The sequence below is a fragment of the Acinonyx jubatus genome, chromosome D3 (assembly GCF_027475565.1).
Source record: "Acinonyx jubatus isolate Ajub_Pintada_27869175 chromosome D3, VMU_Ajub_asm_v1.0, whole genome shotgun sequence".
Lineage (NCBI taxonomy): Eukaryota > Metazoa > Chordata > Mammalia > Carnivora > Felidae > Acinonyx > Acinonyx jubatus.
This window is the reverse complement of record NC_069392.1, coordinates 24,719,931-24,746,842: the sequence shown is the minus strand read 5'-3', so window position 1 is coordinate 24,746,842 and position 26,912 is coordinate 24,719,931. Positions and strand designations below refer to the sequence as shown.

The window sequence follows — 26,912 nt, the reverse complement described above, 5'->3', positions numbered from 1 at the left end:
TTCAAGCCCTATTGAGTTTCTTTTTACCCCTTATTTCTTGCTCTTTGTTTTGGCTTTGTGTGTTTCCTCCTGCGCTTCCCTCCACCCCAAATGGGCTGGCATCCTTGTCTATTGTCTTCTTTTCTTCCTCTGCTTCCTGCCCCCTTTGTGCTGTTTCCCAGCCTGCCTTGCTGGCTCCCCTACTCTCCTTTGCTCCTGCCTCACTTCCTCCTTCCTCCTTCCCGGCCCCCTCTCCCCCACCTTCCCGGCTACCCTGGAGGGCATCCGCAGCCAAGAATGGCTTGAGGTGAGGACAGAATTAGGCGGAGGCCCTGTCCCTCCATCTGAAATCTTTGATGAGTCCCTGCCCTCATTCGAAGGTCAGAGATTAGATGTGTACCATTTTCCTCTCGAGGGCCGGCTCTGCTGATCCCCAGGAGAGCCAGTTCTAAGTGCCCCCCCCCCCGCAAATGGCCCCCCAGGCACAGACCGAGGAGAGAACTCAGTATTTGGTGTGTAATGAGCCGGCTGCGAGGTCCAGGGGTAGTTTGATACAGATGCCATTTTCAGAAGAAAGTGGCACAGATACTCCCTGTCCCCTCCTGTTCTGGACAGCCGGTGACAGGCTCACTCACTAGTCCTGCAGAGGTGACAGGGCGATTTGGAAAAAGACCATCCTTACAGAGCAAAATTGAAAGGCGGCTTGAGCCAGGCACCGGCCTGATGAAACCAACCCCCTTCCCGAGGCCTCAGTTTCCCCATTGAACTCTTGCAATTCTCCAGAGACTTCGCTAGCAGCTGCAGGCAGGGGATGATTTAGGAAGGGCATGATATGTTCATTGAAATCAGCCACTGTTTATTGAGTACCTACTGTATGTTGGACACTCTGAGCACTGGATACAGCCCTGAACTAGACAGGGCCCCTGCCTTCCGGCAGCTGACATTTGTGGGGGGTGGGGGAGGTGGGGAAGGCAGACCACAGGAGGAAAAAAAACGAGATCACGTCAGGCAGTAATAAATGCCAGAAGTGAGGCTAGACGCCCCCACCACCACCACCTTTCCACTGCTTTCTGGCTCATTTTCTGGGCAACACCCCCCACTGGCCTGTGGCCCCTTCCTTCCAGATGACCCGGAGGACTCTGCAGAGATACGTTGGGGTTTTTTTTTGCCCAGACTCTTCCAGCATCTCCCCAGAGTTGGTAGAGCAGCATCTGCAGGGTTAGGGGAACCCCCCTGCTGCTCCCCCCATCCCCCGCCAGATTAGCTGTTTAGGCCTGTGTTTTAGAGCCGGAGCAATTAAAGCAGAATTAATTGGCCAGTAGGCAATCACCTTCCAATCCGAACAGAGAGCTAGCAGGAGGGGTGTGTTTTGCTGAGTCAGCAAACTGTACACAATGCTTATCGACCAGGGGCAGCGGGGAGGGGGTGGCTAGGCGAGCAGGTGGGAATCGGATGCGTCCCCCTACTCCTCATCCCCAGCCGAGCACAAGGGCCAGCCATCAGGCTCCTGGGCATCTCTGGGGGGAATCCAGCTTTGCTGGCGTGGGACTTGCCGGAAGAGAACTTTGCCTTCGCAACTTTGAGAGGCCCAACCTGGGGATGTTTTGCAATTTGATTTAATTTTTCATATCTTTATTCTCTTCCCAATTGCAAAAGCAATGCATCCCGTATTGACTTTTTAAAAAATCAAATATTGCAAATATGTACAGCTTCGAAAGCCCTATAAAAGGATACGTCTGCATATATATTAGCATTTGATAAGGGGGTGAAATCTGCAGGAATATACGGCAAACTGTCAACAGCAGTTAGCCCCGGTGCGCGCGTGAAGGGGGACGTAAAGAGGGCTTGGTTACATGCAACGCATTTAAAGGAAAATCAACTGGGCACCAACATGGATCATGTTGCTTCTTTTTGTTGTTATCGTGGATTATGTCACTTTGTTTTTAGCATTGTGAAAACCAAGCGCGTTCACGGTGAAGGGGAAAAAGAGAAACCCACGCAGCCGTGTATAAAAGACTCCTACGCCCCATTCCCTCCTTCCTAACCGAGAGTGGTGAGCCAGAAATGGAATCCTCTGGAGGGGAAAAGTGTGGCTCCTGGGCTGGAGTTCAGGCTCCTCTGCCTGCTGGCCGTGTGACTCTCTCCAAGTCACTTGCCCGCTCTGGGCCTCAGTGTCTTGAGCTGTAAAACGGAGAGGAGACAGAGTGGCTACCTCAGCGTCCCAAAAGAATCGCACATAAAGAACTTCCCACAGTGCCTGGCACACCCTGAGCGCTCACAGAATAGGAGCCATTAATATTGGTTACTGCCAGCGCTTCTGGCAAAGTGCCAGACACACAGGTTTTTACAGGCACTTGGCTTATCATGTCGGAGTTCTCCAGGATGCGGGGGCCACCGACATCTCCTTCGACTGTGCTACCGCACCCAAGAGACAAGAATAAGGAAGTTCTATTTCCAGGACACCCGATTCCCTAGTGTCTCAGGAGGTGTCGGGAGATTCTCAGACAACGTTGTTAAAAGGCAGTGAGGAGCCCAGAAGGGACGAGAGGTGGTGATAGGGGAGAGAGTAGAAGCAGAGACGGAACCACTTCGAAGTCGAGGTGACGCGGAAAGCCCAAAGATCCGAGTTCAATTCCCGGCTTTGCCACGTCCCATGGGCTTGGGCTCATCCCTTTCCTTCGCTCTCCAGGGCCTCAGTTTCCCCATCTGAGACATGGGACAAGAACAAATAGCTGATCTAGTGCCCATTCACCGATGGGAAAGCATTTTGAATTCGTATCGCTTTTTTTTTCTGCTGATGAACTTGCGTATACCGTAGTCAGGGGTCAAGGGAGTCGGGGAGAGGTTACGGCAATGGCCATCCAGCTAAGTCCGAGTGTTTGAGAGTGACAAATGGGGGCCCGCAGGACTCTGGACAGAGGGCTGTGTTGTAGGGCCTCAGAGCTCCCTCTGGAAGCCGGTGGCTGCTTTAACCACGTGTTCCAGGAAATCCTCTGCCTGAAGGTAAGTGTTTGTGTAGGAAGCCAGGGCAGGGCCAGCCAGGAGGGGGCCTGCAGTGATCATACCGAGGAGGCCGTGAAACCTGAGCGCGGCCTGCCTGCAGTTGGACGGGGGTCACCAAACCCAGACTAAATAGTCTGGCGGGTTGGGCTCTGGGCTGTCTGGAAAATGATCCCAGGATGGAAGGAACAAGTCGGGGAGGGGGCTGGGAGGGGGGCACAGTCCACAACGCAGAGCCCTGTCTCGGTGGCCACTCTGAGGCCACCTCCCCAAGGTGGGGCCTGGCCATGCACGAGATGGAGTTTTTAGCTTTCATTTCGGTTTCTGCTTCGTAATGCGAGAGGGGGAGGTGGGGAGCCGCCGAGGGGAGCCCAGGGCCCTCCTCCGCTTGCCTGCGTAAGGCTCCCGGTTGCACACCTTATTCTGTTCTTCTGGCTTAGCGCCAGGTCCTCATACCAGAGAAGGCTCTGAGTGCTGCCGTGTGGCCTTACGCTGGTTGATTAGCCTTGCTGTGCCTTGCCAGACTATGGATGAGCCTGTGTGCCTATGCCGATCGAGACTGGGGACTTCAAGAGCACGCAGAAGCCTCTGTGTGGCTGGAAGCTGTCCCTTGGATTTAGACCGGCAACGCAAGTACCTGGACCAGGTGCCCGTAGGCAGCGAACAACATAATTGCGCACGGCGGTTCTGGGCGGGAGCATGAAATGAGTAAGGCCTCCCACGTTACTGAGCACCTGCTCTGTGCCAATCACCACCTTCGGTGCTCTAAATCTCACACCAGCACAAGGAGACGGGTGTTCTTTCCCTCTTCTTCCAGGTGAGGAAATTGACACAGCCAGGAAATGACAGCACTGGGGTTCAAGCAGAAGTCCCCCCCCCCACGCGAAAGCCCTCTCCACCGCACCTTATGGGCTCATTAATCTCCATGAGTGCCGATATTTCCTTCTCAGGCATCGGACTTGGACTGAAACAGCATCTCTTGAGTTCACAGCAACACTATCCCCAATAGCCAACAATCCAAGTGTCCATCGGTGGTTAAACAAACTGCGGTATGTCCATACAGTGGATTATGACTCAGACTAATGAGGAAGGAAATTCAGACACCTACTACAATGAACCTTGAACCTTGAAGACACCTTGAAGACGAGATGAGCCTTGAAGACGAGACGAACCTTGAAGACGAGACGAACCTTGAAGACGAGACGAACCTTGAAGACGAGATGAACCTTGAAGACGAGATGAGCCTTGAAGACGAGATGAACCTTGAAGACGAGATGAACTTTGAAGACGAGACGAACCTTGAAGACGAGATGAACCTTGAAGACGAGATGAACCTTGAAGACGAGATGAACCTTGAAGACACCTTGAAGACAAGATGAACCTTGAAGACGAGATGAACCTTGAAGGCGAGATGAACCTTGAAGACAAGATGAACCTTGAAGACGAGATGAACCTTGAAGACAAGATGAACTTTGAAGACGAGATGAACCTTGAAGACACCTTGAAGACAAGATGAACTTTGAAGACGAGATGAACCTTGAAGACAAGATGAACCTTGAAGACGAGATGAACCTTGAAGTCGAGATGAACCTTGAAGACAGTCATGCTAAGTGCATTAAGCCAGACACAAAGGGACAAACACTGTGTGAGTCCACTTATACGGAGTACTTAGCAGAGTCAAATTCATAGACACAGGAAGTAGAATAGTGGGTGCCAGGGACTGGGGGGAGAGGGGGATGAGGGAATGATAATTTACTGGGGACAGAGTTTCTTTTTTGGGAGAGGAGCAAGTTCTGGAAAAGGAAGGTGGTGATGGCTGCACAACAGTGTGAACGTATTTGGTGTCACTAAACAGCATGCTCAGAAATGGTTAAAACGGTGGGGAGCGGGGGGGGGGGGTGGCGGGTGGCGCCTGGGTGGCTCAGTCGAACGTCCAACTTCGGCTCAGGTCACGATCTTGTGGTTGGTGAGTTCGAGCCCTGCATTGGGCTCGCTGCTGTCAGCACAGAGCCCGCTTCAGATCCTCTGTCCCTCCTTCTCTCTGCACCCGCCCCGCTTGTGCTCTCTCTCTCTCAAAAATAATAAATAAAATATCTTAAAATGGTTAAAACAGTAAATTTTACTATTAAAGTAGTGCAATGGAAAAAAATGCTTCTTCAGGGAAGCATTGAGGGAAGGGTTTGTGGCTCCCCACTCCCCTCCCCCGACGAGGCTGCTCCCACAGAGGCCTTTGCTCGTCTGCACCCCCAAAACCATGGGTTTTGTTATCTCCAGGCTCCCTTCTGGGCCCAGAAAAGACGGTGGCCTTGCCCGCCCGCATGACGGCAATGTGGGGCAACGCCTGCACACGCCAGGCGTTGGGAAGATAATTCTAAAGGAATAAACACCAACTGCAGATAAACAAGAATACTGTCTGTTTAAATGTAAACTGATTAGAAAAGAGAGTTTTCACTGGGGACTATAAAAAATCCGGTTTGCCAAACCACACTGGAAAAGCTCAAGCTTGTGGCTTGTCTTATGGGCGAAGCACAAACGCCCGCAGTTTCTTCTGGAAATTCCGGAGAAGCCCCTCGGCACCTCCTCCCGGCTTCAGCGCTTACAGAGCATGACCGCCTCAACCAGGGTACAGTGACCTCGCTCTGTTCCCTCTGCGGATCTGAACACAGAGCACGTTGTGCTCCAACCCTTCACAGGACGCGGGGGCCTGGCTCTGGTTCCCAGTGCTCAGCGAGCCAAGCAGATGGCCGCGAAATCCAGAGGTGGCCCGGTTATCATGACGCCTGGGTCCCCCCCATGAGGACCCCATGAGGCTCTGAGGTCCTTTCCAGACCTCAGAGCACCTCGCTGTGCTCCAGGTGGTTCTGGAGACTTCCTGCAGAGCGCCGGCATGTACAGAGAGATGGGACATCCTGAGCCCAGTTCAGAGTTGGTGAAACTGAGGTCTGGACAGGGACTACAAGACCCTTGAGCTGGAGAACACGTCGATCCAATTTTCCGACGTTTGTGAGTACTTGCGGGCGTGGGGCTGGGTGCTGGAGATAGTGTCTGGAGAGTGTGATCTGCTTTTAGGTATCTTTTATCTGAGTCCAGGGGTGGAGACAAATGTGTAAACTCTCCCAAGTAAAAGCAAACTGGGAACCGGGAGAAAGGCTGAGAAACGGAGGAAATGGGAGCCCCGAGAGCTGATGTAAGAAGAATGCTTGATCTCCTCTGGGGAGGCCTTTGTGCAAGGCTTCCCTGTGCGTCCTCCGATTAAGGCTCCTGATAAGCAGGCTGAAATCTGATCATGGGGAGGAGGCAGAGAACTTTCCAGACGGAGGGAGCACCACGTGCAAAAGCTGGTATGATGGACCAAGCAAGGTAAGCGGCCACAGTCAGAGAGAAAAGGTCACTGTGGCCACAGAACCCAAGCGGGAGGCGGGGCCGGCTAGCCACGCCCCCGCTCCAGGGACTCTAGCCACGCCCCCTGCACCGGGGCTGAGGCAGGACCCAGGGAGCCTGTGTTTTGAAAACACTGCACTCTTTGCTGAGTGTGCAGTGCGTGGAGGGAGCTGGAGGGCAGAAGAGAGATATGTTGAGGGCTACTATAGGCATCCAGGCAAGAGGCGACAGTACAGGCGGGCCCGGCACAGAGAAGCAGCGAGGATTGGGGAGAAGTGGGATTTACGTAGGAAATCTCTGGACCCTTGCTGGTGATGGGGGAGAGGGGGCTAGGGAGAGAAGGGGTGCAGGGAAGCCAGACTACCGTGATGGGACCTTGAGAGAGGAGGCATGGGGAGGAGGGGAGAGGAAGAATCTGCAATCACAAAATGCTTCTGGAGGCGGGCTAGTCAGTGCCCTGTTCATTTGCAGATGGGGAAACTGGGGTACTTAAAAGTAATGTGCCTCTTCTAATGCAGTGAGGTTGCTGGGAGCAGAATTCACGTCCCATATGATGGATGATTAGACATCAGCTATAATCCAACCAGGCGGATAAACCTCATTCATTCGTTCATTCGTTCATTCATTCATTCATTCATCCATGCTTTCATTCATTCTTTCATTCGTCCATTCATTCATTCATTCATCCATGCTTTCATTCATTCTTTCATTCGTCCATTCATTGTCCCATTTTTTCATTCAATAAACATTTTGTATTCCATTTCCATAGAGATGGAATATGGAGATGAACGTAACCCTGTTCCGGCTCTCAAGGATTTCTTGGTGGGGAAGACAGACACACAGACTTGCCATCATAACCAGGATGGGTGAGGATCCAAGGGGGATCCACTCCACCCCGCGGGAAGCACAGAGAGAGGAGTATTCATCCTGCCTTGGGGGTGCGTCTCCAGAGCTTCAAGAAGGAGGTGGTGTTTTGAGCTGACTCTGTCAGTCTGTGCTTGCTGGGGGTCCAGGGCAGGGAAGCAAAGTCAGGCATCAGGTGTGGCAGGTGCGAGGCTCAGGGCCAGGAAAGTGCACAGGGCACATTCAGAAGTGGAAGAAGCAGCAGTTTCAATGGAGGGTAGAGGCAGGAAGCAGGGCTGGCCAAGGACCAGGGTCAGATAGGTGTGCTCCAGAGGTGGAGTGTGGTTCTCAGGTAAACCTCCCTCAAAGCCAGGACCAGCCCTGCAGCTGGAGGCTTTGCTTGTTGTTAACTGGAAGCCTCCTTCTGCACAGTAAAACATTAACATCCTCCGGGATACAAAAACGATGGGACCCTCATTTGCTTTTCCCGTGGGCTGTGACACTACCTCATTTAACTGAGAGGCAGCTGAGGGTTCTGGGTGACGAGGGCACTCGGGAACACCCTGGGTCTGGGTACAGACTCCAACTCCATGCAACCCTGGATAAGTCACCTTACTCTCTCGGTGTCCTCACCGGTAATGTGGGGGTAAGTACAGGATTGGGGAGACGAACACGTGCACAGTGTTTAGAAACGTCTCATTGAATGTTAGCTGTGTGTATTGACTTCACAATAATCCGGGAAGAAACATGCCTCTACCATCATCTCTAAAGATGGGAAAGTTGGGGGCTTAAAAAGAATATAACTTGACCAGAGTTTCACAAACAGAGGTAGGTAGAGCTGGGAAATGAACCCAAGTCCCGGGTTCTTAAGTATTCTGCTATTCTGAATCTGATCTACATCTTTTTTTTTTTTTAATTTTTTTAACGTTTATTTATTTTTGAGACAGAGACAGAGCCTGAACGGGGGAGGCGCAAAGAGAGAGAGGGAGACACGGAATCCGAAGCAGGCTCCAGGGTCCAAGCTGTCAGCGCAGAGCCCGATGTGGAGCTCAGACTCACCAACACTGAGATCATGACCTGAGCTGAAGTCCAATGTTTAACCGACTGAGCCACCCAGGTGCCCCTTGATCTAAATCCTAAGGTCAAGGCTACAATCAGGGGATTCTAGATCAGGGAATCCAGTTTCAAGCTGGAGAAGGATGTAGTCGGCCCCCCCGTCAAAGCAGGGCGGGCATTGTCATCAGGCACATCCAGGGGACAAGGGGCTTGGCATCTGGGCCACACAATTGCTTTTCCAGAACTGGGCATGGCCGTGGTGGGGATACAAGCTCTGGGGACAGGCAGCTGTAGGTTCAGATCCTAGCTCTGGCCACTTCCTGGCTGAACGACCTTGGACGAGGCACTAACATCTCTGAGCCTCAGTTTACCCATCTGTGAAGTGAGGCAGCTGGCCAGCGCCGATGTGACCTCTAAAGTAACAAAAGCCTGCGCGGCTAGTTCAGAAAAGGGCATCGTCACGTCTCCCTGAGATCGGCTTTGCTGCACTCTGCGGCCACCTAACCTCTCTGAGACACCGGGTTACTTGCCTGATAAGCAGAGTAAAAGTAAGCAGTGCCCTGCCTCCCTCTCAGAGTTAGTGTCTGTGCACACAACATGGCTTTGGAGCCTGGCGGCTCTGAGGTTGACTCCAACATCTGTCCTTCCCCGCTGATGCCTTTGGGCCAGGCTGCATCTCGGGATCCTTGTCTGTAACACGGGCACACCAATGCCAGGTTTGCAGAATTTGACTGAATTGGAGGCAACATACGCTTAGCGTCGGGCACACAGTAGGCCTGCAGTTAATAGGAAATACCGCTCGTAACACCAACAAGAGCTGATATTCGAGGATGTCTTTTTTTGGGACGGGCGCTGTGCCGGCGTTATGCGTCCTGAGCTCGTAGCATAACTCGGGTAAAATGTGCAAAGGTGCTTTATAAAGGGTGAAGTCCCGCGTGCACACACAGGACCCCCGCGGAGTCATTGAGTGTCTCCGGGACCTCCTTAGGAGCAGGGACCCTGTACGTGGAGACTTCACCGTCACCACCGCACATGGTGGGCGGCCCGGCTCCCCACCCGAAAAGTACTCATTTGTTAGGATTCGAGACCCACGCGCTGTAGCAAAGTCCTCGGCTGCTCCAGCAGGGCACAGATGAGGCACCCGTTGGGTTCTTTTCAAGTTCCAAGAGCACGTAATGACGGCCTTTTCCTCCATTCATAAACCACATATGGAATTAATAGCCACTGGAATCAAACCAGACCAGGCCGGGTTTATTCGCCAGAAACAATGAGACGTTAAGAAACCAAGGCCGGGAGAGGCAGGGAAGGGCTTTAACAAGCTTCTAGGTGGGATTTTTTTTATCCCCCCTCCCTGTTTACTTTATTGAATCTGGTCCTCGCTGATTTGGTTACAGCCTGTGATTTCAGCTTATGATTCAATAAGCCATTTGAAAGCTTGTAAATAGCACCGTTCTGCTATCTGCTCCCTCCTCCCCAAGGGGGTTGCCACTGAGCAAAGGGGGAGCTTGCTCCCCCTCGCAGCTGGTTGGGCGGCCCTTGGAGGGAGGTTCTGAAGCGGGGGATGCTGAACCGAGTGGATCCGGGGTGGGGTCTTGACCGTTGGAAAAGGTGGACTCAGCCTCAAGCATTGACTGGAAAACAGGGAGCAGCCAAAAACATGAGGACTTCCTCCACTCCTGACATGACCTTGTCTGGGCATTCCTGACCCTCCTTATCACAACCTGGGTTGGGGACCCCACCGGTACAAGCCTGGCCGGCCCCTCGGGAGCACGTAAGGGCCATCACAGAGACTCGGACTCACAGATTCTGTGAGTTCTCACAGCCAAATATCCCAGAGCTCCCTTGACACTCCCCTGTGTCCCTCCCGCACCTCCTCTGCCTGCCTCAACCCCCTGCTCACTGGCTAGCCTGCCAGGAGGAGGAGGAGAGACACATGGAACAGGACCCCACCCCCAGCAAGCCCGGTGTGGAGCAGAGCCCTGTGCAGACCAGCGGATGCACACATGGACTCCGACAAGATGAGCCCCAGACAAATAACTGCTCAGTAAGATGTCGTTGGCGTGACGCACTGATTTGGGGGTGGTTTGTTCCGCAGCCGTAACTAACCAATACATCATCCACTAGGGGCTTTTCAGCTGTGTTAACCAAACGACCAAATGGACAGGTGAATGGCGCACTTCACTAAATCTTCGGGTCCGTGAGCTGGAGAGGTCTCAGCAGTGGGATTCTGTGCTTTGGGGGTCTCTGGGGCTTAAATTCCTGGAGCAGAAGTTAGGCATGGGTCTCTCCAGGGAAGCAGCATGGTCGGTGCAGAAAGTCCATGCTGATCTTTGCCCCATCCCGGGGCTGGCACCAGGCAGCTGAGTGCGAGGGAAAGTAGGAGCTGAGGTGTAAGCAATTGAACCAGGACACCTCCTCATGACTCCCATGCCCACAGGGAAAAGCCCAAATGCCGTGGAGGGACCTCCAGGCTCCAGCTTTCTATATCTTGTGGCTTCTCCTACTGCTTATACAGCACCATAGTCCCTAAGGTGGGGCACACAAGTCTGCCAAATGGTCTCCAAACACACCAAGCTTTTTCATGGATCCCTGCCTTTGCTCCTACCATCTGCCTTGCCTGATATGCCCTTCCTCCTTTTAGCTACCTCATCAACTCCTACTTATACTGCAAAACCCAGCCAATATAGCCCTCTTGTGAAGTTATCCCCAAAATTGGCTTACTCTTCCGATGATACTGAAGTAATTCAACAGCATGTCAGATCACACCCCATTCTCCCAATTAGACTGTGAACTCCTCCCAAACATGTTCAATATAATTGAAGACAGATGAATGAATGAATGAATGAATGAGTTATAAGTGTGGGTACCTTTCCAATAAACAGGATGGCTCTGCAAAATACCATGGGTTCAGATGCAGATAATTGTTATTCCATGACACTAGGCTGGTTTCATTGTTTCTCAGGTCTCAGTTTCCCCATCTGTAAAGTGGGACCACAGAGTGATGATGTAATGGCATCCACGCCCAGGGGAAGGACTCCCTCTCTTCCCTTTTTCAGAGAACTCGAAGCCCTCCTCTTCTGGGGGTCCCTGCCTCCTGGGCCTCCTTTCTGGGACCTCTCCCAGAGGCGAGAGGTCCCAGGAGGATGGGAATCAGAGGGAGGCCGGAGTTCAAGATTCTCTGAAGGCAGCTTTCCCTGTATGAGAAGATCTCTGTGAGCAGTGTGATAGCATCATCATACTCTAATGAGGACCTTCCATTCATTATCTCACAGCAGTCCGATTATCCCCATTTTACAGATGAGGACACTGAGGTTCAGGGAGGTGACAGGACCTGGCAAGATTGCTTTCTTGGGTGCTCCCTCTCTCTCCTCCATGTTCTAAGGATCTTTTATCTTTGACCTTGTGTCTCTGTGCAGCTAGTCTTGGGGAAACCATTTTTTTATTTGGAACTGATCTCAACGAACCCACGGTTTGGGTTTCCCGGGTTCCTGACTGCTCCCCAGAGACCAAGGGGGAGAGGGTGGGAAGAAGGACCCAAAAGACTTGCAGTGGACTTAGTGAGGCATTTCTGTATGTATCAGCACACCATGATGGGTTGTCCCCACTTCCCAGATTCCCGCACTTGACGGACATTTCTTCAGTGCCTAGTGTTCTCCAGGCTCTGTGCCGGGAGGAGGAGCTGCTGAAATGAATGTCCCTGTCGTGCCCCCAAGAGCTTCCCAGTCTGATGGCTGAGGCCACGAAGGCAAGCTTCTAGAGGCCGTTTATCTGAAGACAGTAGGCAATGACACTTGGGAGTGGGAAGCCATTAAGGCATCATCCTGATGCCGACTCCAGTCAATTGCTCATGGCTGCCTGGGGCTCCAGGGCTTGAGAAGAAAGGTGCTGTGATTGATTAGCAATGTCTGCCAGGTGCATGGCTAGGAGAGTTCTGGCCTGTGTGCCCGTGATGTGCCCGTTATCTGCCACCCCTGCTTGAGAGAATGTGACCCTTACCATCGGTGCAGCAGCCAACCTAGTCAGTAGGCTTGGAGACAGCCATGAGCACTGGAGGTTTCTCCAATCCCGATCCGAGTGTAGGCCATAGAGTCTTGGAAGGAGGAGGAATTCTGCCCCTGGGAGAATCTAGAAGACTCTTCAGAGGTACTGACAAGTGAGCCAAGTGCGAAGGGTAAGATTTTAACACGTATAAGTGGATCCCACTGGCGTTTTTTGAGCACCTGCTGCGTTCCATGTATTTTCCAGGTGGGGAAGATAGCAGAGAGGACCTTCCAGGCAGCCTGACCAGCCAAAGCAATGGCACAAGGGACGTCTTGGATGCAGTATGGCAAGGGTGACCAGAGAAAGGAGTGTGAGGACAGCGGGGAGGGGCAGCTTGTGAAGGTTCTGGAGAGCGGAGTGCGGGTTTCATCCCACAGACCCTGGGAGCAAGGGGCGGGGGGACCGTGCACTTGAGCACAATTTCTCTGGCTCCTTACAAAGGGGCCACCTGTGAGGGGGTAGCTGCCAGGCTGAGGAATCTCCTCCCGGAGTGTTCTCACCAGGCTGGAGGACCAAGCTCTTGCAGCCATGGGGACGTGCTGCTATTTTAAACCACCTGCTAACGCCCGCCTGCCTCCCCCGCTTCTGCCTTGACATGCAGCTCCTGTGACAGAGAGCCCAGTGTTGCCCCAGGAGACAACGTTGGGCAACTGGATGCAGATGGCACACCCAGGCAGGGGACAGCTGTAGGGGTCCCAAGAGCCCTCCCACCCCTAGCACCTGGCTTCCTTGACCCGCCAGCCTTGGGAGGGCCAGGGAACCCCACCTGCCTGCCCGGTTCAGGCAAGGCAGGCAGACTGGGTCTCTCGTAGCCTCGCGGTGTGACTACCAAAGTAAGGCTCTTATCAGAGCCTCAGTTCCTTGTCTGTAAAATGGGTATGATGACGATACAATCGGGGTGGTGGGGGAGCTCTTTATGAGGCGTCTAGCACAGTGCCTGGAGTAGAGATGGAGAAGACGCCCAAGAAGGGGAGAATGCTTACGCTAGCCCTCACCACGCTCCCTCCCCCCTTCCTGCCTTATTCTTCACCACCTGACATTATGTTGGGTATCTGCTGGCCCATGACAACAAAGATTTTGGATACCTAGCCTCTCTGAACAGTGCCCGATGCATGGTAGGTGCTCCGTAGGTATTGAACAAGAGAATGGTCTTTTTGAAATGGCTTCACTTCTCTGAAAAGCATTTATCTGAGCGGATGAGCATTCATTCAGCCATTCATTCATTCATTCATTCATTCTTTCACCCATGGGTCCCCGAGCTCTTATGATGCACCACACACTGTGTGAGGCTCTAAGAACCCAAAGCCCTGCGAACGGGCACGACCCTTGTTAGAGCGTGGAATCAAGATGGCACCCATTTTCATCTCATGAAGGATCAGATTTCTGATTCTAAAAGTGGACCAGATGATAGACATTTGACCTCAAAATGGGTGCACCTTTACCCTGTCCCCTTGTCATTCATAAAGCAAGACCCATAAAGCAAGAGCCACCACCAGATCCAATCGGGGAAGAAGGGGAGGGTGAAGGGAGATGGCGGTCACCAGTCCAAGTGGGGCAAGGGGAGCATTTGGTGATGGAAAGCCAGGTGTTGTTCCAGCACCCATAGTTCCCAGAGAAATCTGGCCCACCCAGCCTGGTGGGAGAAAGTTAGCAATTCCACCAGCAGGTTCTTGAACACATCATCCATTGGCAGGACTGAGGTTGACCTAGAGAGAGAGGGAGACTCAGGAAGCCCTCTACCTACAGGGTGGGGCTGGGTGCGAGTGGCTTTTCTCAAGCAGGTCCAGACCCCCAGAGACTGATTGGTCCTGGCCCAGATACCACCCTAACCCTTCCCAGTTATTCCCAGTTATATTTCCCCAGGCCAACTGCACTCTGACATTTCAACCATAGCATCTACGTCCAAAATTCAAACTTTTATATGACAATCCATTTTTAACTAGAGGGTCTGCAGTCAGCCGGGCCTCCAACCCTGGCCCTGGTCTTTATCAGCTGTGTGACCTCAGGGAAATAACCTAACCTCTCTGTGCCTGTTGTTTTTATCTGTGAAACAGGGTAACAATAGTACCTACTTTCTTGTGTTCACAGGAGGAGAAAATGAGTTGATATATATAAAAGCACTTCAAACAGTACTTGGTACTGTAGACATTGGGTAAAAAATTGCCGTTTAGATTATCGCTATATTTTGATTTGTAGACCCTGGTATTATTTAATGAGAAGCCCAATCTAGAGGTTAACAGGTATAAGTCTTTTTGTAAATGTTGTATTTGCTTCGGGCAGTGGGATGAAAGGTTCTGATTTCGAAAAAGGATTGTTCTGGAGATTCCATCTATGGTAGTATTAGACCTCTACACCCCAGCCATGGGCTCAGGGTGGTGGACACTTACTCCATCACCCCTCAACACCAGACTTGCTTTTGTGGTTTGCTTTGGCCAATGGGCTATTAGCAGACGTGATACAGGCAGCGGCTAGAGATGTGACAGCACCTTTGCCATCAAGGAGCCTCCTCCTCCAGGCTGGGACCCGGAATGAGACACATGGAGCATATCTGAGCCAGACCTGCAGTCTGCAGCCAAGCTCCGCTGAGCACAGCCGAGATCAGTGCAAGGCTGACCCACCTGCAGACCCCTGAGCAAGAAAAAATAAATATATGTTATTGACAGCTACTGAAATGTGGAGGTCATTTGTTACGCAGCATTATCATGGTAGAAGCTAACCAGTATATCTGCTAATGCATTGCCATCAAGGGGTTCTTGTCTTTGAAAGAGACAATGCATGCAAGATGTTTAGTTCATATAGCAAGCCCTCAACTAACTTTCTCCTCCTCCTCCTTCTCCTCCCTCCCCACAGCACAGCCAAAACTCTGTCTTCTCCTAACCTGAGGTCAAGTGCCCTCCAAGGGCTCAGCACATACCCCCACCTGCTTCCCAACCTGCCTCTCCTTGATGTTCTGAAGAAATGAGAAAGAAGTGTTAAATTTGTTCTTGGCTACTTTTCCTTGCAACTCCCAGAGGCCCTGCTTACAAACTGAATCAGTTATCAGCTAGTTAGGCTGGCGGTCCCCGGAGGTGCCGCTTGAATACAGATAGGGACCCATGCATTATTCAGTGCGAAGACGGGGAGAAATGAGCAATGCGTCCAAAGCCAGAACAGCAGTGGCAGTAAGGGAATAATTAGCGAGCTGTCACTTGTCCCTGTCACTGTTTCCTCCCTTAACACATGAGGGAAAATAAAAAAATAAAAAAATAATTTTTTTAAAGGAAGAAGAAAAAAGGCAGGGAAGATCATCTTGCTTCTCGAGGCAGCTGGTAGGTTAAAATGTGACACATAAAAAGGCTTGAAGCAAGGGCTCTGGTTCAGCTCACAAAAGCCATGGCCTGGGGACCCCCCCAATATTTTATCGAACTCCCCTTTCTGCTTGATGATTCATGGGCACTGCCCCAGCCTGCCATTCAGATTTTCTGCACGTTTCCATAGCACTGGGAATTAATTTCTCCCCTATAAGGAGGAGGTGGGGATGCTAGGAGGGGGTGGGAGGAAGAGCCGTGAGGGGCAGAGCCACCCCGGCCTGCAAAGGTTCGAGGTGACCTTCTAGGAGGAAACTGGGATAAGGGTTGACAAGAGCTGTACTTGGCTCATTTGGGGACTGTGCGATTTGATTATTCATGAGTTTACGCACACAGAAAGAAATCATTTTGTTGCGTGAGTCCTCGTCATTTCTTGTGGAAGCTATTTTTATTTATCTATTAATGTCTTGTTAGAATTTTTTTTTTTCTGTGGCATGTACTGGTTTGCTGCTTGGGGGTGTTGAGCCAGACATGTGAGGGTCTGAGATGTGCTGATGGTGAGGCCAGTTTTCCCAAAGACTTCCTCTCACCTTTCCTCTGGAAAAAAAAATTACAGAAAGGGTAGTGTTGGGGGGAATAAGGTTGAGAATATTTGCTTGCTTGATTCATGCCTCTGCTTTCCATTAAAAACGAGCTGGTCACCTTCGGGTAGGATGGTTGCTTTATAAAGTTCTGCTATGAAACTCAACAAGATGGAATGTGGAAGATGCTTTGTATAAGACGAGGCAGAAAGACTCCCAACTGGTAAACAAGTCACCCTTCTTCATAAAAATCTGTCAGCTCCCTCACCGCATAACGAGGGCCACTCAGGGTTGGAAGATTTTCTCGTCAGAGTCCAGAGAAGAGGACTCGTTTACGAAGCCACCAGCCCAGATTTAGCGAGTCCATGGCATGCAGACCACTGCTTCTTTACCCAGTGCCAGGGGCAGACATCGCTAATCGATCCCAGAACCCTCGACCCACTGCAGACAGCAAAGGATGCCCAAACACAGAGCTCTGTGCCATATGAGCTCCCTCAGCCCCCCTCACCCTTTCGGACTCTAGACCACTTTGCATGTCGTTCCTTTGGCCTGGAATGTTCCTTTCCCCCTGGCTGCCACCCACCTGGGCTGCATGCAACCCACCCCCCCCCCCCCCCCCCGCCCCGGAGCCTTCAGAAGCTAACCGTCTCAAGCCTTTGTAGGGGAAATTATTCTCTCCCCACTCACGCATCCTTCTCTATGATATCTTCACATTTGCTGTGCATGTTTAGAAATGAATGGCCAGCTTAATTTGCCTTTTCTCTTCTTGATTAGATTGGAGGTCCAGGGGAGAGGCTGGGAGATTTCGTCACCTCTCTGTTTCCAGCAGTCGGAACAGAGGTTGACACCTGGAAGGGATCCAGTGACGGTTTGTTGAAGGGAGGAAGGAACGATTTGCTCTGTCTCTGGACAAACGAGGCTCCTCTCTGGGCCTGGTGTTCTGGCATTCAGCCCAAGCTTTGGGAGCTCTGGGGGCACACGTGGGGGACACCACCCAGGCAGCCTCCTCTGTGTCTCTGTCACCAGCCTCGCAAAGCTGATGCTGAGGGGAAAAGCAGGGAGAATCTGACATGGGAGAGTCAAGGCCCTGTGGTCAGTGAGAGAAGGCAGGCAGGTTTGGAATACAATAGCTCATGCTGATGATCCCAATAAAAACCCTTGGGTCATGTGTAGGCTGAAATACAGTCCCTAAAGATACCAGGGAGCTACAAATGTTACCTTCTAAGTAGAAAGGCCTTTGTAGATAGGATTAAATTAGGGATGTTGAAATGGGGAGGTGATCCTGGAATATCTGGGTGGATCCTAAGTGCCATCACATCTGTTGTAGGAGGGAGGCAGAGGGAGACTGCACACACAGAGGAGAATGTGATGTGACCACAAAGGCAGAAATTGGAGTGATGCAGCCACGAGCCAAGGGACATCAGTAGCCACCAGAAGCTGGAAGAAGCCAGACCCTCCCATAGAGCCTCTGGACACACCATGGACCTGCCGACACCCTGATTTTGGTGCAGTGATGCTAATTTCGGGTTCCTGGCTTCCAGAACTGGAAAACAATAAAGTTTGGTTTTTCTAAGCCACCAAGTTGATGGTCATTTGTTGCAGCAGCCACAGAGAAAAAAGGGGGGGGGGAGAGGAAGGACAGGGGGGCTTATCTCCCCCAGATGTCAACACCCACTGGGGCTGTGCCACACCACCCCAGGTGACATTGTCCCCTGCTCATCCCCGTGTCCCTCGGCGGACCAGCAAGGCAACAGCAACCTCAAGCATAGAGGCCAAGAACACTGGCTCTGAATTTCTGTTTTGTTTTGTTTTTTTAAGTATAATTGATACACAACATTATACTAGTTTCAGGTGTTCAGTGTAACGCTTCAATATTTGTATATATTGTGAAATGATCACCCCAATAAGTTCGGTGAACCTTGGTCACCATATGGTTACAGAATTTACTTTCTCATGATGAGAACTTTTAAGCTCTGCTCTCTTAGCAACACTTGGATGTTAAACTGTCCACAGGCTGGACTCCATGGGCTCCAGAGATGACCTCTAAGAGTTGAGCTGAGTGGTGGGGTGCCTGGGTGATTCAGTCGGTTGGGCATCCGACTTCAACTCAGGTCATGATCTCATGGTTCAGGAGTTCGTGAGTTCGAGCCCTGCATTGGGCTCTGTGCTGACAGCTCAGAGCCTGGAGCCTGCTTCAGATTCTGTGTCTCCCTCTCTCTCTGCCCCTCCCCCACTGCTTCTCTCTCTCTGTCTCTCTCTCTGTCTCTCTGTCTCTCTGTCTCTCTCTGTCTCTCTCTGTCTCTCTCTCAAAAATAAATAAACATTAAAAAATTTAAAAAAAAGAGTTGAGCTGAGTGAACGTTATTTGGTTGATACAATGCCATATATCTTATCAACAGCTGGTAAACATTTCCTGGTTTGGACTCTGCAATTGTCTTAATGTTTTGTAGCCAGTGGATTTGAGGAATGGGGACAGTGGTCCCAAATGTTTTGGTGAATCCTTGAAAAGCTTGTAGCAAAGAGATTGTGCATTAGAGGAAATCTCTGCCCCATCTCTCTCGCTCTCTGCCTGTTCCTCTCTCAGCTTCTCTCCATCACCGTCTTCTTCTATTTCTGTCACTTGGTCCTGCACACACACACACACACACACACACTGAGACCTCAAAGGTGAATGATCATAAAGACTTTGCTCCTGACACTGTCCCTTCTCAACAATTTTCTCCACCCCCCAGGCCACTCCTCCTATACAGACGCTCTCTAACGGGGCACACACACATCGGGATCATGCCTCCCACCACCTTTCCTTTCTTCCCTGTGCCTTTCCAGCCAGTGAAGGAGAGAATTTCCCTCAAGTACCAGGGTCTGCTTAAAGCCTAACACGTGGCCAGAACACACGCCCTCATCAGGAGAGAGCTGTGAGATTATTGTGGAGGGGGTAATGGGGTCTTAAAGAGAGGCAGATCAACTTGCAGAGCCTTGGCACAGAGGGACCCAGCTGCTGGGGAGCCCAGCCTTCCCCATGGAACCTGGCAGGGCTCGAGACGACCAGGGCCAGGGTGCAGAACTGGACAGCTCTCCTGCAGGGTATGGGTCCTGGTGGCCACGACGTGTCCCATTCGATTGGCAGTTACCAAGAGCATCCTGCGTGCCCAGCCCTGTGTGGAACACTCTGCTGCCCAGAGGGCAGGATGATTGCACACAGCCCTGTGATTCACCTGATCCTTTAAAAAAAATCTTATGGGCACCTGGGTGCCTCAGTTGGGTAAGTATCCAAGTCTTGATTTTGGCTCAGGTCATGATCTCACGATTCATGAGTTCAGGCCCCATTTTGGGCTCTGCATTGGCAATGCAGAGCCTGCTTGGGATTCTTTCTCTCTCGCGCTCTCAAAATAAATAAACATTTAAAAATTTAATAGACTTTTTTTTATTGAGGCGTAACTGAATTATAGCAAAGTGCACCGACAAGAAGTAAACAACTCACTTAAGTTCTGCAAGCACATGTCCACCACCCAGGTCAAGATATGGCCCATTTCTAGATCCCCAGGAGGCTCCCTTGTGCCCGTTCCTGTCCCGATACCTGCCCTGATACAACCATTATCCTGAGTTCTGTCACTTCTCTCCCATCTCCAAACCTCGTTAGATAAGTCTTAGCCAGGACATATTCCTTGGTGTCAGCATTTCACTTAACATAACGTTTTCATTATGTTGGGCTATGAGGCAGTAATCTGTACTTTTTTGTTGCTGAGTAGTATTCCGCTGCATGGCGATATCACAATTTATGTATCCATTGCACTACGGATGGGCATTTGAGTTGTCCAAATAAAGAGCTGCTATAAAATAATCTTGTGTCTTTTGGTGGTTCCAAGCATGTTTTTTCCCTATAGTTTGGGTACCCAGGACTTGAATCACTGGGCCAAAGTACAGCATAGAAACATATAGCATAAATATGTGTTTAGTTCTGGTAGGTAGTGCCATATGTTCTTATGGAGATGTGTGTGTGTGTGTGTGTGTGTGTGTGTGTGTGCACGCGCGCATGTCTGTTGTGGTTCCAGGCATATTTTATTGCTTAGAATGAGAATACAGTGTTAAAAAGTGGTGGTAGCTAAAATTAAGTTAAACACACGAAGTCAATAATGACTCTGGTGACCAGGTAATAGGCCGATGTTCTAAAACCCATGTCGATGGTGTGGCAAATGGCTGCTATTTAGGGACTGCTCGGGTCCTGAGGCATACACTCAACATGTGCTCCCAGTAATCATTCGATACATGCTTCACTGTTTTAGTTACCTTATCTGTAAAGTGCAGATGAGAAAACACCCCCTCCTGGGGCTTCTTGAGGAATTAAATGGGGATGTGACACCCCACGTGTATGTTGGGAGGGCGTGTTTCATTATCATCCCCAGGTCACAAATGAGGAGACCTGAGCTCAGAGAGGCTGATTTTCTGCCTGAGGTCACACAGCTCGTGAGCAGCACAATGGAAACTCGCGTCCGTGTGGTTCCCGGGCCTGTGTTCTCCTTATCACCCCCTGAAGACAGCTGTTTCTTGGTCACCATGAAAGCAATCTATTCCTGCAATATTATATCAATCAGGGATTGCTCACATGGAATCAAAAATCCAAATACAGCCATGTCCTCCTCATTAGCGTAGTGGTGAATATCTCCTCCTATCAACTAGACATGGCTTAAACACGATGGGGGATTACTTATCCCACCTGTGAAAGAAGTCAGAAAGGTGGCAGCTCCATGATGTTGTCAGAGATCCAGGCCTTTTCTGGCTGGCGTGGTGTCATCCTTACAGTGTGTATCCTCATGCTCTCAAAATGGCTGCTGGAGCTGCAGCCATCATACCCTCCACCCAGACTAAAAGAAAGGGAGACCAGGGATGCAGACTCCACTTTACAACAGGAGCTTTCCTGAAAACACACCCAGCAATCACTTCCACTTACAAGTTATTGGACAGAAGTTGTCACATGGCCATCCCATATGCAGATAAGCTTGGAAAATGTAGAGTTGGGTATTTTTTTGGGGGGGGGGAGTGGGGTAAGTTATTACTCACCTCTTGTACAATAAGTGTTCTCTAGGTAAAAAGAAGAGGTGAATAGACATGGATGGCCAATAGTAGTCCCGACTACAGGGATCCAGGGTCTTGTTTCCATCAAGCATAGGGAAGGATAGTAAATATAAAAAAATCCCAGTAACTCTTACAGTGCTGTATATACATTCAAAGTGCAGACCTAAGAAACCGAGGGTAATGCAGGGTGCAGACTGGTGATCGCAGAATTAATAAGGGACAAGCCCAGGACTTGGGTCTCTGGTCTGAACTCCCAATGCAGTGCTCTTGAAAGCATTCTTGGCTATTTCTTCTCCAGACTTGGCCCTTTCCTTCTACTTGTATCTCAAAATTGACCTTGCATACTATGTCCTGATTAGTGCAGATGACCAGAAATTTTTGGCTTGCTATCCTCCCTTCCTGAGCATGTAGGGTTGCACTTTATGCCTCCCTGATTTGGGATAGAGACACATGAATAATTCTGGCCAATGAATGGGGGACAGAACTGAAAGATGTCAATTCTGGGGTCAATCTGCTAACTAATACAGGACCCTACACAGCTCCCTTTTCCTTCTGGCATTCAGACAGGCAACTGTCCATCAGCCTGGGTACTGAAATGACAATGATGAGCAGATCTTCTCGCCAAGTTGAGATGAATATGTAGCATGAGTAAGAAACACACCTTTGCTGCTTCAAGCCACGGGGAGTGGGTGGTTTCTTGTTACTGTAGTGTCATATCTTCTAGCCTGACCGATATATGTAATATTTATGTTTCTTTTACTAGATTCCAGACTAAGTGACCCAAACTGTTGCCCAGAACTTCTTCAGTTGTGTTTCTTGAGGGCAAGTAAGAACCAAACCACTAAGGAAAATCAGAATGAGAGTTTTGGAATAAGAGTAAGACTTCTGGTTCCCAGGAAGCGGCCACCAGTTACATGTGACTATTTGGATTCAAATTAATTGTAGTTAAATACCATGGAAATTCAGTTCCTCCTCAAAGCTAGCCACATTTCAATGCTCAGTAGCCACATGGAGCGACTGGTTACCATGCTATCATACCGGTCGACACTCGTGGAGAATATTCCCATAGTTGCGGAAAGTTCTCTTGGACGGCACTGGGATAGAGTCTCAGAAGTTGAAGCCAAAGCCCCAGGGCCAAGAAATAATGGAATCTTAGAAAGGAAGAGTGTGCCATCTTAAAATGTGGGTATCTTAGTTCCATGAATGGACTCCCAAGACATTCTCGGTCAGGAAATGGGAGAACACATCTCCCTTCTTGAGACGACAGATGCCACCATCAAACCCTGGCTGTCTGCAGGAGGGACTTGGGAGTTACAGAAGGATATAAATATGGATAAAAAATGCAAGCAAATGGCAGAGGATCTCACTTTGGGGCCCACCAGGGTCAGCATCCCTCTGTGTTAATTAGAGGACCTTGGTGCCCAAAGCTGGTCAGAAAACCCTCAGTGGGTTTTGAATGAGCAGGGCAGGAGGGAGAGAGAGGTCTCTCATTCGGGCAGAATGTGAATTAGGTCAAGGGCAAGATTACTAACAGAAGACTCTACAGTGAACCAATCGCTGGGCGACCATCGCTGAGTGACCTTGAGAGTCCCTCCACCACCATGAGCCTCAATTGCCTCATCTGTAAAATGGCAATAATAATTCTTATTTGTAGAACTCTTTTGCTGGGCGATGTGCCAAGGATGTCATATGCTTCATATCCTTTTTTATCCTCACAATAAGCTCAGGAAGGAGGTTCTAAAATTACTTTTCTGTCTCTGTCTCTCCTTAAAGAAAAACACAACGATTGGCCCTGTCTCCCCAAATTGAATGTGAACTGCTAGAAGGCAGCTCATCCCTTAATCCAGAGCACCTGGTGGAGAGCAGGTAACAACGGACGGTTTCTTCTTCTCGCCCTTGGGATGAATGGAAGGCACACTGAAGGTGAGTCTGAGTGAGGTCCCAACCGTCCCCCTTTTCAGGGACAGATACATTTACTTCTCCCCAGTATTTCTAATTCACCTGCCCCCCAGGAACCCTGGGAAGGTTACTGCAGTCGGGCAATTGCACATAAGCAGATGGAGTGCGTCACTTCCAGGAAGAAGAAATGAAGAGCCAGAGCCTGGTCCTCCATTCTTTCTGTCCCCACTGTGGAAACGTGTGTGACAGAGATGCCATGAGATGAAAGCCTTCAGGGTGGCTGACCTGCCATGCCAAGGACAGCTGCCCTGGAGACTCATCCAAACTCACCACAAACTTCGCGAGAATAAGAAACAAGCATTCACTTTGTCAGGTCGCTGACCGAGGATTATTTGTTACTGCAGCACAACCTGACCTGTGCTAACATGTCCAACATTGAATCCCACTCACCCATGGCCATCTGTGAGCCCCTCATTCATAGCTGATACTAGTGGTCAATAGGGGGTCAGTAGGGGTCCGACCCAGACCACTAAGTGGACACTACAAAGTCTAGATCCCTGGGAGGGACAGTGACTCCTTTTACTTTCTTACAGGCAGTTGGCCTTGAGGCAAGCCGTCGCACACGTAAAGTTCCTGAGGAAAGCCCTATTATTTGACTCTTCCCATTCAGTTTATGGATAATCAGCCAGAGACTATGTCTGTTTTTGAAGTTATCTCCTCCTTCCTTGGGAAATAAAGAAGGTAGAAAGTTTTCCCCAGTGACACGTGTCCTGGGACACGAGCTGATTCTGTCCCAGAATCCTCCTTTCCCAGAAATCCCTGGTTTCTGCTCTGGGAGGCATAGGCTTCCATGAGGAGACTCATGAGCATGTGACTCAGGAGGACCTATCAGAATGCTCCTTCCCTCTGACCACAGAGATTTGCTCAGAAGTGGGCGTAGGAACCGAGCCGTCCAATCAGTGGATCTCAGGCTTTCCTCTTGCTGGGTGAGAAACATAAAAGCATCTGCTTGTGAGCTCTACAAAGAGATCTGCAGAAACCAGAGTTGGAGTGAAACTGGCACCATGAGAGACAGATGAGAGACAGAAAATAATAGTGGTCTTAATGAGTGACATCACTGAGCTCCTGGACCAAGCTTTACTTAATAGCTGAAGCCTCTCACTTTTCTATTACATAAGCTCTGGACTCTTCATTTCTAAGGTCATTTGAATCAGGTTTTCTATTACTCACAACACACATTGTCCTAATTGGTACACAACTTATAAACTGGGAACCAGGTCTCCTGTCAACCCACTCTCCTCCCAGTATCCTAGAATTAGAGACCCCAGAGACACAAGATTTTCCTGTCCAAGGCCGGGAGAGTTAAGAGATGTGTCCAAGTTCACTCAGGAAGTCCCTGAAAGTTCCTGGCTCCTCATTCTATGCCCAGAAGGGAAATTGTGTTGGATGTGTGCACATAGTCAGAGAGAAAGGGAGGGAAGAAGGGAGGGAGAGAGAGAAAGAGAGAAAGAGATGCTCCTTTTACAGGAGTGAGTGCTGGCTGCCTGCAGCATAAATATATGCAAATTTATTCAGAGTAGCTCTGCATGGCATGGGCAGATATAAGCAAAGTGAGGAGGAAAATTCATCTCAGTCCCAGGGATTTTGCCTCTGATAGGGTGTTCCTCGAGATCTCTGTGAAACCCCCATTATCCCTCCTCTTTTCTCCAATGGGTCCCCAAATCCCAGATGATTCTACTTAAAAACCCACCTCTCTCGAACCCACCCTTCTGAACAGCCCTGCTGTTCAGCCCATTGGGTCCTGCCTCATTTGTTTCCCAGGGGGCTATCTCTCCAGGCCCCACCCCAGGATCCCTACCTCCAAGTTTATTCTCTGCAGGGCAGAGCTCCCTAAGATGCCAATCTCTGAGCCCTTGCAATGGCTGCCTGACATTCTCAGGACAACACCGAGTTCTGTATCCTAATATGCAGGGGCTTTGAGGTCTCTTCAACAGACTTACCTCCTCCCTTCTGCCCCAAGGGTCCCATGCTACTGCCATGCATCTCTCCCCTTTTGTTGAATCTCCAGCTGCACCCTCAGATCACAAGGCTTCTGAGTGTGCTATTCTCACTGATGGAAATGTCACTCCCTCTGGTACCTGAGAAAAACTTCCCTCTTCTATAGACCCAACTCAGAAGTGATTTCTTCTGGAACGTCTTTCTTCATCTTCTCTCAGTTAGACATAATTACTCTTTCCTCCTGAATATAATAAAATACAATACTGTGTAATCATGTAATATAATGAGGTCATAATCATAAGCAGAAGAAGAAGAAAGAGAAGACCATTTGTGAAGTACGGTGGCCGCAACATTACGTTAAGCACTTTATCTGGCTTGTCTCATCAAATCATTCCAACACCCCTGCCAAGTAGGGATCATCATTGTTATTACTCCCTCTTCCTATTTTACAGATGAGGAAACCAAGGATTGGTGAGGTTAGGTTGTTTGCCAGTGGTTTCCCAGCTAGAAGGAAGCAGGCTGACCAGAGACCATGCTCTAGCACATCACAGCATTCCACATGTGGGTTATGCTTTTTAAGGCGACTTAGAGTTTATGGCACATTTTTATGCCCGTTAAGTAATCTGAGCTTCATGATGATCCTGAGGAGTATGTGTTTGTCTCCCTTACTTAACCATGAGGTCTGTGAGGATCCTGTAAGTTTCTTAGTCATCTCTACACCCCTCGCACTCAGCTTGAAGGCTGTAACTGTGTGTTGGATGGATGGATGGATGGATGGATGGATGGACAGGTAAATGGATGGACAGATGGATAGCTGGATGGGTGGGTGGGGGGACAGGTGGATGGATGGATGGATGGTGGGAGGATAGATAGGTGGATGGGTGGATGGTGGATGGATGGATTGAGTGGAAATAAGTGAAGGGAGGGGCATATGTATGTATGAACGGATGGATGGATGGATGGTGGGTTGGGGGTGGGAAGTATGGAAAAGTAGATGTGTGGATGGTTGGAAAGATGGAGGGATAGCTGGATAGCTGAATGGAAAAATGGATCAATGGACGGATAATCAGACAGATGAAGTCATAAACTCCAGTAAACTTCCTGTTGTAAGTTACACTACTTCTTTGAATCCAGGCACCTCCCTAGCCATGAGAGTTATGTGAATGAACTAAGAAATGCAAACCCGCTATATCCCAACCTTTTCCTTCTTTTTCCTTCACCTAATCCCTGATCCCTGCAGAAGAAGAAAACTATTCCTTTGGGAAGGTTGTCGTTCAGCCTCTCATCTCCATGCAGTGACGGGGCCTAGAACCCCGTGTATTTGCACATACTGGGGCACTGAATTTGCTAATGGTGGAACTAAGCCACGAGACTCAGGACCGGCATCGCTGACTCCTGCCGGGGGGGAAGCAAGCATCCCACGCCACGCAGCTCTCTGCAGCCTTCCCCGACCACCGTTGTCTGCTTTCTAAATAAACCCCGAGACAGAGCCATGTGGGGTTATAAATCAGCCGGAAATCAAATGCTAACATGTAAATAAATTGCAAATCAGCTGAGAAATTGGTTTCATTTTGAGACGATAAAACGCCTTTCTCCTGCGCTGATTTTGTAAGGCGCCCCTTAAGAATTGTAATATTTCTGTGTGGTAATGATAAACATTAGTGAGTTGCTTTAGAAATGAAAAAATAGACAGCCTCTGGGGATTTGAAAAACATATGCACTTCAAATTTGAAAATCCAATTTAACTGTCCATTATAAGGAGAATAAAAAGGTA

General features: G+C 50.0%; 1 long non-coding RNA gene across 1 annotated transcript; it reads left to right on the top strand.

Annotated features, from left to right (window-relative positions):
* The first annotated feature begins 4,922 nt into the window (after positions 1 to 4,922).
* Positions 4,923 to 17,745, top strand: LOC113596650 (uncharacterized). The gene is made up of 2 exons (XR_003417468.2): positions 4,923 to 6,339; positions 17,496 to 17,745. It is a non-coding gene; the product is annotated as an uncharacterized LOC113596650 (long non-coding RNA).
* The last annotated feature ends 9,167 nt before the right edge of the window (positions 17,746 to 26,912 follow it).